This window comes from Nicotiana attenuata, unplaced genomic scaffold (assembly GCF_001879085.1).
Source record: "Nicotiana attenuata strain UT unplaced genomic scaffold, NIATTr2, whole genome shotgun sequence".
In the NCBI taxonomy this organism is placed as follows: domain Eukaryota; kingdom Viridiplantae; phylum Streptophyta; class Magnoliopsida; order Solanales; family Solanaceae; genus Nicotiana; species Nicotiana attenuata.
Window position 1 is genome coordinate 22,999 of NW_017673309.1, and position 15,917 is coordinate 38,915.

General features: G+C 38.6%; 1 long non-coding RNA gene across 1 annotated transcript; it reads right to left on the reverse strand.

Annotated features, from left to right (window-relative positions):
• Positions 1-11,821: 11,821 nt before the first annotated feature.
• LOC109216023 lies at positions 11,822-13,417 on the reverse strand. Its single transcript, XR_002066442.1, has 2 exons — positions 12,409-13,417; positions 11,822-12,283 (listed from the first exon to the last, which is right to left on the reverse strand). It is a non-coding gene; the product is annotated as an uncharacterized LOC109216023 (long non-coding RNA).
• Between the last annotated feature and the right edge of the window lie 2,500 nt (positions 13,418-15,917).

Here is a 15,917-nt window from a genome sequence, read left to right on the forward strand (position 1 = left end):
CAAGCTTGAAAATTAGAGTGTTGGATTTGCATTCCAATTTTGGGGTTTTGTTTGAATGTCGTTTGGCTGTTGCTGAATAATCCAAGGCCCTTGAAATTAGCCATGGTCAGCAATGACCAAGTTAAAGGGGTTGGTATAGTTGGGTTGGGTTTAGTCTAACCTAGGTTAATAATTTTAGGTAATATTTACGGGTAATCAAGGGCATACTGGATATTTTCAGTTAAGGAATCTTTGGCAACTTAAATCAGAAGCCCCTAGAAGCACCTAGAAGGGGTTCTACTTGTAATTTCAAAATTATAATGGTGTGAATTGGGTAACAAGTCAATAAATAAGGGATTTTTAAGCTAAAAAGGGGGACTAAAGTGCAAAGTAAAACTTGCAAGGGTTGCCCTAGGCGTTGGCCTATAAAAGGCATCATTTCTTGCCTTAGAAGATAAGTTTGGAAGCTCTGAAAATTTCCTCCACTTTCACAAGCCTTCATTAGCTCCAATCTGAATTTCAAATTCAAAATTCTCTAGAAAATCCAAAAATAAACGAAAATACAGTAGAAAATCCAAAAAAAACACTATTACATAGCATTTTCTAGGTTAATTTTGAGTTCTATGCATTAATTCTCATCCCTTCTAGTTGCTGAAGTTTTCAAAGGGTTTCTAGTTCAATTTCGAGTAAATTTGAGGTCAAACAAGTGTGTTTTTGGTTGATTTGTTGTTGTGGATTCCCTGTTACTCCTTCCTGGGTATTGCGGTTTAATTTGAGTTGATATTGGCCCTATATTCGCTGGTGTGAGCTCTGATTTGCTGAACTGCTGCTGACCTCTCTCTTCCTCTTGTTACTTTGCACTTCCAGGTACAACTTCGAATCATGTTTTGATGAAGCTGTGAAAAGAAATGATGAAATGAAATACTTATCCATTTGTTTCCTGGGAGATGTGTGTTTGAGTACACTCTTAATTTGTAATTTTTTTTTAGTTCTCTAAAAAAAAGAATTTGTTATAAACTGTATAACTGGACTGACTGAGAGACTGTCAAACTAGCGAGTATTCATTAGCCATATGGTAAATCAGTTTCGCTTTGAGTAGATGTAGCTTCGAAATCAGAAGGTAGTTGAAACAGGAAAAGGATTTTGGGATTTATGATCCTCGTTTGTTTTAATAACTGGAAACTGGATAGAAAGCAACGCGTAGGCCTTGTCCATGTTTAATCTAGCAGGATAAACGTTTAGTAGTAACTCATGTGTTTAGTAGTGTTAGTTTTGAATTAAGTTTGAGACTGATGTTCATATTGTCATATGCTAATTCAAATCATGAATCAAAAGCAGTTAAGGTGTAGTTGTCTCAAACAATGCTACAATCACTTTGAAAATGGCTCATAAGTCTTGTTAATTGGTAACTTGTTCAAGGGCTCAGTTCTGTTAAATTTCATAATTGGTTTAGAGTTAGACTATGGCTGATATATGGCACGCTGTGGGTTCAAATCGATAGGCATCACCATTCTTGTTTTAGTTACTTTAGTTAACCCATTAACGATAATACCCGTATAATTGACATTACATTCTGCTTAGATTATTAATTCCTCTAATTGCATTTCCTTGTTATCATGGTGTTGGTTTGATGGTGGTTTGAAGCATTACAGCCCGCTGGGCCTGTTTTCTGTTTACACCAGGCCCAAATAATTTCCTTTCTAGGGGCTGACGTCTGGGCCTGTTTGCGGCGATTGGTCGTAGTCATACTCGTGTGGTCCATTAATTCAAATTTGGCTTAGGGGTGTCAATCCATAGTTCAACATAATGTGATTTTGGGCTTTCGAGTTAGGTAGCGGGTTCAAACTAAGAGGTTCCTCCCTTTTGTTTGAATTCGGACTTGAACTTGAAGCCGAATGTCACAATACTAATCAACCAGGCCCTTTTAGAGACAATATTAAGTAGAAAATTGTAGTTGCTTTAGGTTTGCCTTTTAAATAATAAATGAGACGATCCTCGCCAAACAAACGCACAAACTGCGGGGCCCTCATTAACAACTTATATTAAAATACTTAGAATTCGGGACGTGCCGTTTAGCGAATTTTCATGGCCTCCCGCAAAGTTAATAACACGTTAGTCGCTTTAGGCGCGTTCTTTAATAATTTTACCTTCCTAAATTCGGGTGTGCATTTCATGCGACCCAAATCCAAATCCCAAAACGTTGAATAAAAATGTGTCGAGGATCCGGGTGCATTTCATGTGACGTGATCCAAAAACACATTTTTAAACGACGTTCACTTTCTTAATAAATTTTAATTAAAAGCGGTAAGTAATTTTTAAAATTGCACAATAGGATAACATGTATTAAAATCAGATTTCGCCGAATATAGCAGTTGAGCGACGGTGCTACAACCACGGAACTCGGGAGTGCCTAACCCCTTCTCCCGGGTTAACAGAATCCCTTACCCGGATTTCTGGTTTGCGACTGTTAAACAGAGTCAAACCTTTTCCTTGATTCGGGATTCAAACCGGTGACTTGGGACACCATAAATCTCCCAAGTGGCGACTCTGAACTTCTTAATAAACGAATCCCGTTTCGATTATCCTTTAATTGGAAAAACTCCTTTATTATACCCTTCACGGGGTGTAGTAAGCGAAAAAGGAGGTGTGACACTCATGTAAGTGAAACTGCATCGGCCGATTACCCAACTCATATGTCCACCGCCACTGATAAGCCGCTCCGTCAATCTGGAACGTAGTAAAAGCAACCACACTCATCTCTGCAATACCCATAGTGTTGATAATGCGATGACACTCCCCTATGAAACCCATAGTGCTCTCTTAAGTCAAACCGCTGAATGCAGGATGGTCACTCTTTCTTGAACCTTGCAAATTCTAAGTTGCTCTCCCTCGGATGCTGCTGCCCTGACCATGGGCTGAACTGGAACCACAAATTGTGTCGCCATGACGCCTAGAACCTGACCAATGAAAACTCACTGCCCTGAGTGTGGTCTAGCTGCAGAACGTACTCCTCGTCAGTCTCTGCCTCTAGCGATACCTGCTCCGGAAGCAGCGTCATCGATAATCGCAGCTCGTGTCCTCACCGCCGGTGAGAGAATGGAAGGATAAAAGTTCAAACTCCAAGATCAAAAAGCTCGCACGATAAGAATGAAGGAAGTGAGATTGTCCTAATAGTTCGGCAGCCTCTCGAAGATAAGTACAGACGTCTCCGTACCGATCCGCAAGACTCTATTAAACTCGCTTATGACTCCTAGCACCTATGAACCTAGAGCTCTGATACCAACATGTCACGACCCAATTTCCCCTCTGTTGGGTTTCGTGATGACACCTAGTCTTAAGGACTAGGTAAGCCTAATAATTTGCGGAAAAACAACAATAAATAATAACATCTAAAATTCTTTTGAAATAAATCCTTTATTCAATGAACATCTTCCCAAAACACGCTGGTACAAGTCATAAGCTCTACAGAGTTTCGCTACCATTTCTAAACACAACCGTATGGAAATAAGTACAACAGTGAGAATATAAAATAGGAAGGTGACTCCGAAGCCTGCGAACGCAGCAGCAGGGCTACCTTGAGTCACCTCAGCAAGGATCCGCACAGCTACTAGCGAACAATACCTGGATCTACACAAAAAAATATGCAAAAGTGTAGTATGAGCACACCACAGCGGTGGCCAGTAAGTATCAAGACTAACCTAGGTGGAGTAGTGACAAGGAACAGTCAAGACACCTACTGGTCAAATGAAATGAACAGGATATGATAATAAAATATCGAGATAAAGATAACGGGGTAATATCAACAGCGGAGAGAAAATCAATTTACAAACAATAGGAACAATAAAGGGAGAACACGGGTAGTAACGAACGACACCAAGTAAATCAGATAACCAAGTAAATCAACACTGACATAATAGGAACAGAGACAAGTAAGAATGTATCCAAATAACGAAGGCAAAGCCAACTCGATCACTCACATCATGCCTAATACACAATCCCGACCATCTCAAATCCTCGGTTTCTCATATCATAAATCTCAACTTCCGAACCTTCAACACACATGGCACCTTGTGCTCCCATATTTTCCATCTCACTCTTAATAAGAGAAATCCACATACTATACAATACATAATGTCCGTACAAATGCACTCAAGATGTTCAAGAAGTCTCATTTACCTAATATAAGTAAATTACAAATTCTAAACTAATTTGGAAAGCCAGCGAGAAAAGACGAAGTTATTTTTAGAAGTCATTTGAATAAAGGGAGTACCGTTTTTAATTAGAATACAATATCGAATGAATTATTACCTTTACCATGGGATTTAATAATTTACATCTTAGTAGAAATTCCTTTTAAGTAGGATACAACCTCAGACGATTTAAGGAAAATTTCGTTGAGAAATTAATTGAGTCAAAAATGTAGAGATTATTGAGGTTGAAGTATTGAAATATATATAAGTATATATACGGCGAGGTATTGACAACACTATGGGTTCCAACACAAAGAATCACAGCAGCAAGGGAATCTAACCCGTTAAAACACTTGAATTAATAACAACGATTACACACAGCAAGCAGAAAGTGCACGGCATCAACCTTCGTGCTTTTACACTCACAGAATATCGACAGGGGATCTCCCGGGATTCCGTCCCGTAGTCCCAAACGTAAATACTTGGGGGATCTCTTGGTATCCTGAGGATCTCTTGGTATCCTCAATATATGTGCTGGGGATCTCTTGGTATCCTCAATATATGTGCTGGGGATCTCTTGGTATCCTCAATATATGTGCGGGGGATCTCTTGGTATCCCGAGGATCTCTTGGTATCCTCAATATATGTGCTGGGGATCTCTTGGTATCCCGAGGATCTCTTGGTATCTGTGCTGGGGATCTCTTGGTATCTCGAGGATCTCTTGGTATCCTCAATATATGTGCTGGGGATCTCTTGGTATCTCGAGCCAACAAATATGAACAATAGCATCCCGGCAAGGGAATCAATAACAATCCAACAATCCAATCACAAGAAAGTGTCACCACCAAGAGTATGATTACATAGCAACAAGAGAATCACGGAGAAACTAAGAAAAACACAATAACCTTAACAAAACAACAACAGAACAGCTAATTCAGTTAAGGCAATTAAGGTCAAGTAATAGGTAAGAGTTAGAGGAAGCTAACAACATCGTATAGAGCATATAGAGGTAAATTATGCAATTAGATAACTCAATCATAACAGAATACTTCCCATACGATGAACATAAGGACCTAAGAACCCTAAAGAAAATTTTTCCCACAAATAAGCCCGAGCACACACTCGTCACCTCGCGTGCACGGACTACAATTAGCATGGAAGACTCGAGTCCTAAGGGAAAGTCCCCCACACAAGGTTAGGCAAGATAGTTAACTCAAAGACGACTAACCAATGCTCAAAAATGCACTTCTCGGGTGAAAAGACCTCTGTACGGCTCAAATCTAACCAAATTAACTTCAAAGCACAAATAAAACACATAAGAAACTATTCCGGATCATAAAGTTTCAATCTTTAACAAAATCTAAAAATTGGTCCAAAAGTTGACCCCCGGGCCTGCACCTCGGAACCCGACAAATTTTACAAAATCCGAATACCCATTCCAATATGAGTTCAACCAAACAAAATTTATTAAATTCCGATGCCATTTGGCCCCTCAAATCACGACTTTTCGTTTTAGGAATTTCCTTCAAAAACCAACATTTTCAATCAACTAAAATCACAAATTAAATGATAAAAATGAAGACAAATTCATGGAATATAATCAATTCTAAGTTAAGAACACTTACCCAAATGTTTTGCTTGAAAAACCCACAAGGAATCGCCCAAAACCGAGCTCTAGAACTCCAAAAATGTTAAAAATGGCCTAACCCTCGATTTGGATAACTTATATTCTGAGCAGATATTAAAGCATCGCGAACGCAGAGGAAGTATCGCGTTCGCGAAGAAGAAAAATGAAGGCTGCCCAGATGTGCTTCGCGAACGCGACAGCACGCACGCGAACGCGAAGAAGGAAAATATTATGGCCCAGAGATTGCTCTTCGCAAACGCATGAACTAGTATGCTAACGCGAAGGGTGGGATGGCATAAGTACGCGAACGCGATGTACTGACGCGAACGCGATGAATGAAGAGACAGAGCTACGCGAACGCGAGGCTTTTTAAGCGAACGCGAAGAAGGAAAATGAGGCGACCAGTAGAGACACTTCACGAACGCGGGAGGGGCTTCGCGAACGCGAAGGAGGATATCAGATACCAGAAACAGCAGTTCAGAAATAAGGGAAAATGACTCGTAGCCCATCCGGAACACACCCGAGGCCCTCAGGGCCTCAACCAAACATGCCAACATATCCCATAACATCATTCAAACTTGTTCCAACCCTCGGAACGCTCAAAACACCAATTTAACATCGGATTCAAGCCTAAGAACTCCAAAAACTCTCAATTTACGCTTTCAATTAAAAAGTCTATCAAACCTCGTCCGAATGGCCTGAAATTTTGCACACACGTCACATTGAACACTACGGAGCTACTCCAACTTCCGGAATTCCATTACGACCCTCTGATCAAAATTTCACTATCGAACCGGAAACTTTAAAAATTCAACTTTCGGCAATTCAAGCCTAAATTAGCTGTGGACCTCCAAAACATAATCCGAACGAGCGCCTAAGTCCAAAATCACCATACGAAGCTGTTGGAATCATCAAAAATTCATTCTTGGGCCGTTTACTCAAAAGTCCAATTTCGGTCAAATTCTCACCTCTTAAACTCCTAAAACTAGATTCCTTCTTCCAATTTTACTCTGAATCATCCGTTAACTGAATTCAACCATGCACGTAAGTTGATACTCGTATTATGAAGCTGTTCCAGACCTTACACCGCTGAATGGAGCTTAAATTCTCAAAACGACCGGCCGGGTCGTTATATGTGCTAAACCGTCGCATTGAAGAATATGAGGGACGGGAGGCTCAGATGGGGAACGCCCTCAACACTACCCAGATGTGGTTGCAGAATTGTCACGTGAATATGGGGCAAGCTAGAGAGCAAGTACTTCAATTGGCAGAAAAAGCAGCATATATTCATCATGATCATCGCCATCTAAACAATGAGAAAGTTGGTAAACAGGCACGTGCCATCGTCCCACAGTTGCCAGCAGTGTTTCAAAATTTGTACGAGACTTTGGGGGGAGAGTGGAGGCCAAGAGATGCAGACCATTGATGATATCAGTTTAAGCAAGAAGACCATAGAAGATTAAATTTTTAGTGCAGTCAATTAGTTCTTAGTGTCATTTTCATTTGTCGCATTTTAATTTTATATTTGGAGTCTTTTATTCTTATCAAAGTTTGTTTTATTCCAGTCATGTTTATGTCATTAGAGTTAGTAGAGTCAGATTCTATATATATTTCATTTTCTCTCATTGTATATAAATTTTTTTTACTGAAAATGAATGAAAATTATTTTAGTTTGTTTTATTTTATTTTATTTTTATTAAAAAAAATTATTATCAAAATTGTTATTATTTTCCCCTGAACTATGTAATGGTTTGATTTGGCATCATGATACGTAGGCAATCCTCATCGGATGCGATCATAGTCATAATTAATCATAAAAAAAATTGAGAAAAAAAATAATAAAAAGAGAGCGTTAAATTCAAGAGGAAATAAATCAATAAGCCGGGATGAAGCATGAAGCCTTACAAGCTCATTTTAAATGAAAATGGCATTAGATGCATGACATATAATGTGTGATTAATATCTGCAAAATGTCTAACTCTAACACGTTTGTTGTTTGTCACAAAAAGATAAAGTTAAACAGAGGTGGTTGGTTTGTGGTTCAAACTGGCGACTCACCCTTACAACACGAGATCTAAAGGAAAAGGTAGAATGGCAAACAACAGTGAGAATGAGTTAGATAATGATGATGTCCATGGACAATTGGTCAAACAAGGTTCGGGACTGGTTGAAGAAGTAAGAGTGTTGAAGCAACAATTAGCAGAGATGTACCGAGCTTGGTCGAATGGACAGGCAACGCCCCCACTACCTATAGGACCTTCGGATAATCTTCATAATGTGTCAGTTGCAAATCAAGTGCCCATCGGTCATCTCCATAACAAGTAACCCATTGTACCAACCTGGATTCAGTCCGAGCATTTACCTTCCCACTATCCCCAGTACCTCCATTCCACATCCTTCAACCGCACCCCTCAGAAATGACCAACATACTGTACCCATTATCCCTACTTTCACCGTTCCTCAACCGGCTCTCGCTCAAAAGCTCAACAATGATCCACAACTGAATGCTCATGATGCCTAACATTACTCTCCAGAACTGACTGTCAAGGTTCCAGATTCATACAAGCATACTCCTCAGAACATGTTCCCCGTTGAGATCGAAAAGCCCGACAAGAATATGGAACAAGAGGAAATGACTAGAAAAATGAAGAGCCTGGAACAAACCGTGAGAAACATACAGGGTTTGGGAGGCCACAAGAGTGTTTCGTTTAACGATCTATGCATGTTCCCCCATGTTCATTTGCCACCTGGCTTCAAGACCCCCAATTTTGACAAGTATGATGGGCATGGTGATCCCGTTGCCCATTTGAAGAGGTATTGTAACCAATTAAGGGGGGCGGGAGGCAAAGAAGAATTACTCATGGCTTATTTTGGGGAAAGTTTGACATGAATTGCGTCAGAGTGGTTCATAGATCAAGACATATCTCACTGGCATGTTTGGAACGACATGGCTCAAGATTTTGTCCAACAGTTTCAGTACAATATTGATATAGTTCCAGACCGCTCCTCTCTCGTCAACATAAAGAAGAAACCAACAGAGAGCTTCAGAGAATATGCGATCAAGTGGAGAGAGCAGGCTGCTAGGGTCAAACCACTAATGAAAGAGGCAGAAATGATTGACTATTTTCTCCAAGCTCAGGATCCTGATTACCTCCATTATATGTTGGCCACCATTGTTAAACCTTTTGCTGAGGCGATTAAGATTGGGGAAATAGTTGAGAATAGCATGAAGTTGGGCAAAATTGTAAGTCAGTCAGACCTTAAAGCGACCACGCAAGCAATTCAAAACCAGTCAGGCAGTTTCAGAAATCGAAAAAAGAAGGAGGAAGGATCCATGATGGCATCTGGGTTTGGGGGAGTTCAAAGAGGAATAGTTCCTTCTTATGTGCAGTTCCAACAAGGACAATCCAATTCTCCTCAACATTACTATCCGCCTCAGGGTCCCCGGTACTCAGTTCCCCCACAACAATACACAGTGTTTAATGCTCAGGCTTATGCTAGGCCTCCCAATCATCGACAATGGAGGGCACCGATTCCTCAAGGCTCCCGTCAACTCCGCCCGAATTTTCAGATGCCATATAATCCGCGTCCCCGACAGGAATATGTGAGAGAACAGGAGCCAAAGAGAGAGTTCACCCCAATTGGAGAATCGTATACAATCCTATTTCGAAAGTTGATGCAGTTGAAGTTGATTGAACCTATCATGCCGCGTTATGTGAATCCAAATTCAAAAGGTTTTGACTCAAATGCAAGATGTAAGTATCACTCTAACACCCAAGGCAATTGTGGTAACAAATAATGAGGATACTCCTAATATCACAAACAATCCGCTCCCAGCTAATGATAATACACATTTTATTTGGGATGATTTATGATGATCGGGATTATAAGCAGTCTGGCAAGACAGAGATGGTTGTTGGAACCATAGGGCAAGAGCCAAAAGTGATAGTAAGCCTGCCACCATTGGCACCGTTGATTGTGAAAGGTGTGAGTTCTAGTTCAAACTTGGCAGGATCTGAAAAACGATTCTCTATGTCCCTGGAAGCACAAAAAAGGTTGAGGTTCAATTGGGTGGGCCAAAAGTTTACATCCCTGGGGGCATTCAAAAGATCGTTTTGAATAATGGTTTGAGAAATATAACAGAGTCAGTTGTGATCCGACCTGTTGCACAATTCCCAGTGACAAACACAAAAGCTATTCCATGAAATTATAACAAGATTGTCATGACATATAAAGGAAAAGAGATATTTAAAAAAGCAGATGAAATGGGGGGCTTGACCCGCTCTAGAAGGTGCTATTCACCAGAGGAATTGATAAAAGCTAAGCAAGCCAGGGAAAGTCACTTGCCAGTGAAAGAACCCGTTGCAGAAAAAGAAGCGGAGGAATTCCTTAAGAAGATGAAAATGCAAGACTACTCAATCATTGACCAACTAAGGAAATCCCCTGCTCAGATATCTTTGTTATCTCTGCTTTTGCACTCGGAAAAGCATCGCCGTGTGTTGATCAAAACTTTGAACGAGGCATATGTCTCAGAAAAGACAACGGTGAATCAGCTAGAAAAAATGGCCGAAAGATTCTTTGAAGTGAATAGAATTTCTTTTAGCGATGATGATTTGCCTGAGGAAGGGGCTGGGCACAATAAAGCTTTGCATCTTATGGTCAAATGTGAAGGGCATTACGTAAAAAGAGTCATGATTAACGGAAGCTCAAGTGTAGATGTATGCCCTCTTTCTACTCTGCAACAGCTGAACATTGACACTAACAGAATTCGAACTAGTAGTGTCAGCATCATAGCTTTTGTTGGTTCAAGAAGAGACACTATTGGGGAAATCGAACTCACCATGACAATCGGCCCGGTTGATTTTAACATTGTCTTTCCAGTGTCGGATATGAAAACTTCCTATAATTTTCTTCTGGGAAGGCCGTGGATCCATATGGCCAGAGCTGTACCATCCACCCTGCATCAAATGGTCAAATTCGAGTATGACAGGCAAGAAATTGTTGTTCATGGGGAGGACGACTCATCCGCCTATAAAGACCCTTCCATTCCATGTATCGAGGCCATGGAAGGATGTGAATCTATCATATATCAAGCATTTGAGGTGATTGAGGTGGACCAAGTGGAAGAAAGAAAACCAATTCTGCATCCCCGCCTTTCAGCCACATCTATGATGGTAGCTTCGCTGATGTTGAGGAGCGGCTATGAACCAGGAAAAGGATTAGGATCCTCTCTGCAGGGAATTATGAACCCCATTGCTCCCTTTTCGAAGAAAGATACCTTTGGCTTGGGTTTTAAACCAACATCAGCTGACATAAACAAAGCCAAGGCCCGCAAAAAGAATGGTTGGAATTTGTCCAAACCACTCCCTCACATTACTTACTCTTTTGTCAAGCCACAATTTGAAGAAGTCCAAAACCATTCTACTCAGGATGACATTGATGAAGTTTGTCAGGGTCTCAAGGAGATGTTCAATGAGATCAATATGGTTCAAGTTGGTGAGGGCCCTAGCCGTGCAAGTGTTCAGTTGATTGGTCCAGAAACCTCGCTCAACAACTGGGAAGCAACTCCTCTTCCCATCAGGAAGGAGTCTTGGTAGCCTGTTTTGTTGCTTTTTCTGTATTTGGATTATTTTCAGGGTTAATCCAGATATTTTATTTTAATTGCTTTGCTTTGATGTTAACCCTTCTATCCTTTCAAATTCAATGAAATGAAGTTCTAGTTTCATAGTAGAATTCTGTCTTTTCCTTTCCCTAATTTTTGTTAATTTCTTATCATTTTCAGTTTCGTTAATGCTGGCTTTAAAAACATGACATGCACGCAGAATTCATGCCCAGTACTTAAAAAGTTATCTAATCTCGAAATAATGGATCAAGAAGTTGAGTATGATGAAGATGAGGCTCTTAAGAAAATAAAAAGGGAATTGAATCAATTTGAGAATAAGCCTAAGCCTAACTTAAATGAAACTGAGGCAATTAACCTTGGAAGTCCTGAAGAAACCAGAGAAACAAAAATAAGCATTCATACTGAACAAAAGACGAGAGATGCCATAATTCAAGTTTTGTTCGAGTATAGAGATGTATTTGCTTGGTCATATGATGACATGCCGGGTTTGAGTGCCGACTTAGTGGTCCATAAGCTTCCCACATACCCTAATTTTCCACCAATCCAACAAAAACAAAGGTAGTTTATGATAGACATGACTGATAAGAATAAATAAGAAATCACGAAGCAACTAAGTGCAAATATGATCAGGGTCGTCCGATATACTACATGGTTAGCAAATGTTGTGCCGGTTCCAAACTTTCTACCATTTTCAGATTCTCCATTCCTTTTCTACAATTTTGAACTCTCCACCCAGTTTTAACCACCGAAACACAACCTCCACGGCATGGATAAAAACCCAAACAGTTACGATCAACAGGCCCAACAACAGCAATTGTAAACAACAACAAATCCAGAATTCTCAATTTTAAGATCCCTATCCTTCTGCAAACAGAGAAACAAATCAGAAATCTTGAGAATAAAAATACCAATTACACAAGAATTGAAGAAATTGCTTGGAAAGAGAAATACAATATAGAGAAGAAAGTGAATTGAAAAAAATAACTTACTGAAAATTCAAGAATTATTTTTGAGAAGTGGGTATGATTCAAATTTATTTTATTTTATGTGATTTATGGGTCTGATTTGGGGGGAAATGGTATAGACAATTGGAGGTATATGCGAGAAGATGTTGGAAGTGATGGTAGAAGAGGAAAAGGAGGCGACGGCGGCAAAGATGGTGGTGGAAGGAAGCGACGGCAACGTATGGACATGACTGGTTTTGAAGAAGAATGGGTCTTCAAGTGTGGGTTTGAAGATAAGTTGGGTGTTGTTTTACTTTTTACTTTTCTATTATTTTATATATTTTTTATTTCAATTTTTTCTTCTAAAAATTAGAATCACAAATTCATGCGTTTTTTGCACTGAGTGTACCGAACATTTTATCCACCTCAGCTTTATCTATACCACATAAGCAAGGTCAACAGTCAGAAAGGTTTAAGATAATAGTTTTGAACGCATAGAAGTGTCGGGATGAAAAAGAGTGAAGTAGGAGGATCGGCACGATAAAGTGACACTAGTATAGGTGCCATTTAGGCCATTCTGTCTTTTTTTTAATGACAAAGTTATGAGGATTTTGCTAGGCTTTTGGAAGGATTTGAGTGGTAGCAGCTCAAAAAGCAGCTTTGGTTTTGCTATAAAAGATAAAGCTTCATAGTAATATAAAGGTGGGTTCTATAATCCGGTGTGTAGTTTTCATGTATTATGTGGTTCTTTGGTTATGTCTTAATTCTGAGTAAATGTTAAAGTTGGTTGACCTTTGTTGACTGTACAATTCTTGTTTGAACATGTTAAGCTCAATTAATGGGTAAAAATTGTATCTTTAAAGGGTTTTTGTAATACTATTAGTTAGCTGGTGTTTCAGCAAAATGCTAGCTCAAGTGAATTTGCTATTGTTATTGGCAAACTTTTTATTGCTATATAGAATAGACTATGGTATTTCTGAATTTTAACCTAGATATGATTGCTTGTGTAAAAGTTGAAAAGGAGTTTTAAGGCAATGGTGGACTACAGTACATGCTCTGGAACAGCTTTAATTTCTAATGAAGAAAAGGCTATTTATGAGCCTTGTTGAGCTATGTTACCTGGAAATGTGTTTCATTTTATTCTTAATCTTGATTGAAGCACATAAAACAGCATAATTCACATATGCAAAACGGTTTCACCCTCATGGAAGAAGAAGACAGCTCAAAGATGGAAGTGAATAATACAATTCGCACGGATTATAACTAAATCCCTTGATTGAAGGCACTAATAATAGATTGTGAGCCTTTTAAGGTGGATTGTATATATTTTGTAACTAAAATGTGTTTAGGTCGGGTAAATACTAAAACATGAACATTTTTCGTAATATGGTTTCAAATAGTATATAGCTATGTAAAAATCCCAAAAAAATCTAAAAAGTTCTGAACAAGCACAACCGAAGAGGTAAACAATCACTGCATGCACGTATTCGAATTATTCAGCCCAGTGAGTTGCGAATATCGAATAATTAAATATAAAATAAAAAAAACAAGCTGGAGACTCATGAAATAGGAGTAATTTAACTCTAGAAAGCAGATAATTAGTATAACTGTTATAAGTTAATTTTACTTAATGGTATTTGAAACTTAGGTGGTAAGGTTTGCAACAACTTTATGCAAAGAAAAATAAAACTGCAATCACAAACAACTACAAAGAAAAAAAGATTTTATTGATAAACATTGTAGGTTACAACTATGTTTATCCTTTGATTCTTCCCTCCAATTTTTCCTTTAATTCTTCCCTCCGATTTATTCTACGTGATTTGAGGCCCTTAGCGGCGTATTTCTCGAATGTAGGACTTTAAGCAAGACATATTTGATACGTCTTTGATCTCATAATGAATATTCCGAGAGTTCATGGAATTGCTGAGATCCTCTTTGATGGACATATGTAGCCTTATTTATAGGCATGAATTAGGGTTAGGGTGGAGTAGCCACCAAATAACTCGAGTAGACTCCTAATATTTCAAAAGATGTTTTGAATTTAAAATTTATCTTGATCTGTTAAAATTGCAGTGTCTACTGTACTATTAAATGAGATTAAAATTGATTTTAGGTTTTTAGATAGAACTGATAGTATGAATTATAGAGGCAATGGTACGTTCAGTTAGTGGACAATAGAATATGATTGTAACGCAGAACTGAAAAACAACAAAGCTTGAGATGAAAGGTAACAAACACGACAAAACTTGCTCGGGTTGGATCCACACATCAAGTCATATTAAAATATAATAAAACTAAGTGATTATATTAAAGTAAGAATACATAGTAAGTAATCATTAGTAAGAAACGATTAATTATGTATATAATATACATGTCATGTAGAGTACTTATCAACTTGATTAGCATACAGGCACGGCTTTTCAGGGATTTCTCTACCTGGTCGGTAGAGTTGATGCTATATTTTGTGTACCTATCTACTAAGTTATTCATCAAAATCTATCAGATTGGCATACTTCTGCTCTTCAAGGGTTTCTATACCTGGCCGGTAGAGTTGATTCTATAATTTGTCTACCTATTTGTTAGTTCATCGAAGTATACCGTATTGACATACTTTTTCTGGGTTGTTTTAATAAAGTATTTTTTGAATTTGCAACTTCAATTTCGATCAAACCACCCCAAATGTGATCCAAATGATCTCAAATTTGAAATAAAGCTTTCAAATACCAACATAAATATTCCTCACTACCAATTTCGTCGAATAACACTAAATCAAAAAGACCCACTTTATCTTCTTCAATACTTTCTAAGGTCCGATAATGAAGTTTTGAGATTTTTCTAGTAAATCACCAAAATTTGTGTTTGAACTAAAATTTTAAACACAACTTATCAACATTCAAATGGTTTTAACAATAATCGATTATTAACTTTTATTTTCTACTAACAAACAAGAATTTCAAGCTCTAAAAATTAAAGGATTATGGTATTCAAGTAAAAAAAAATGAGACATTTTGCTAAGACCATAAGAAAAGAGAAAATCCCGCTAAGACCACTCCCTTTGAGGGCCATACCACCCTAATTTCTGTTTGGGGTATTATCACTTTTAGTCCGCGCCAAAAACTATTTAGATCTAGTAGCCTATTTTTACAACGGCTATACAGTGTTATTTTTCCTTTTTGTTTCAACTAGGTCGCTAGGTAAATTTTGCATATGCGCATTATTCTTTCAAGTGTGTCCTTCAATACTTCAGTTTCGTCATTAAAAATAGCACGGGCTAGCTAGTTTTCGGACTGGTCATTCAAAAATAGCCAGTGTTTGCAAAGTCATTGAAAAATAGTCACTATTTTGCTGCAACAGGGACCGGTCCAGCATAATATACTGGAGATTGGTGCACCTGTGTATGAACTTCCAGCATATTATGCTGGAACTCCAACACGCGAAAAGTTCCAGCATAATATACTGGAGATTGGAGCACATGTGTATGAACTTCCAGCATATTGTGCTGGACCGATATACTATACTGAACTCCAGAATATTATGCTGGAGTTCCAGTATAC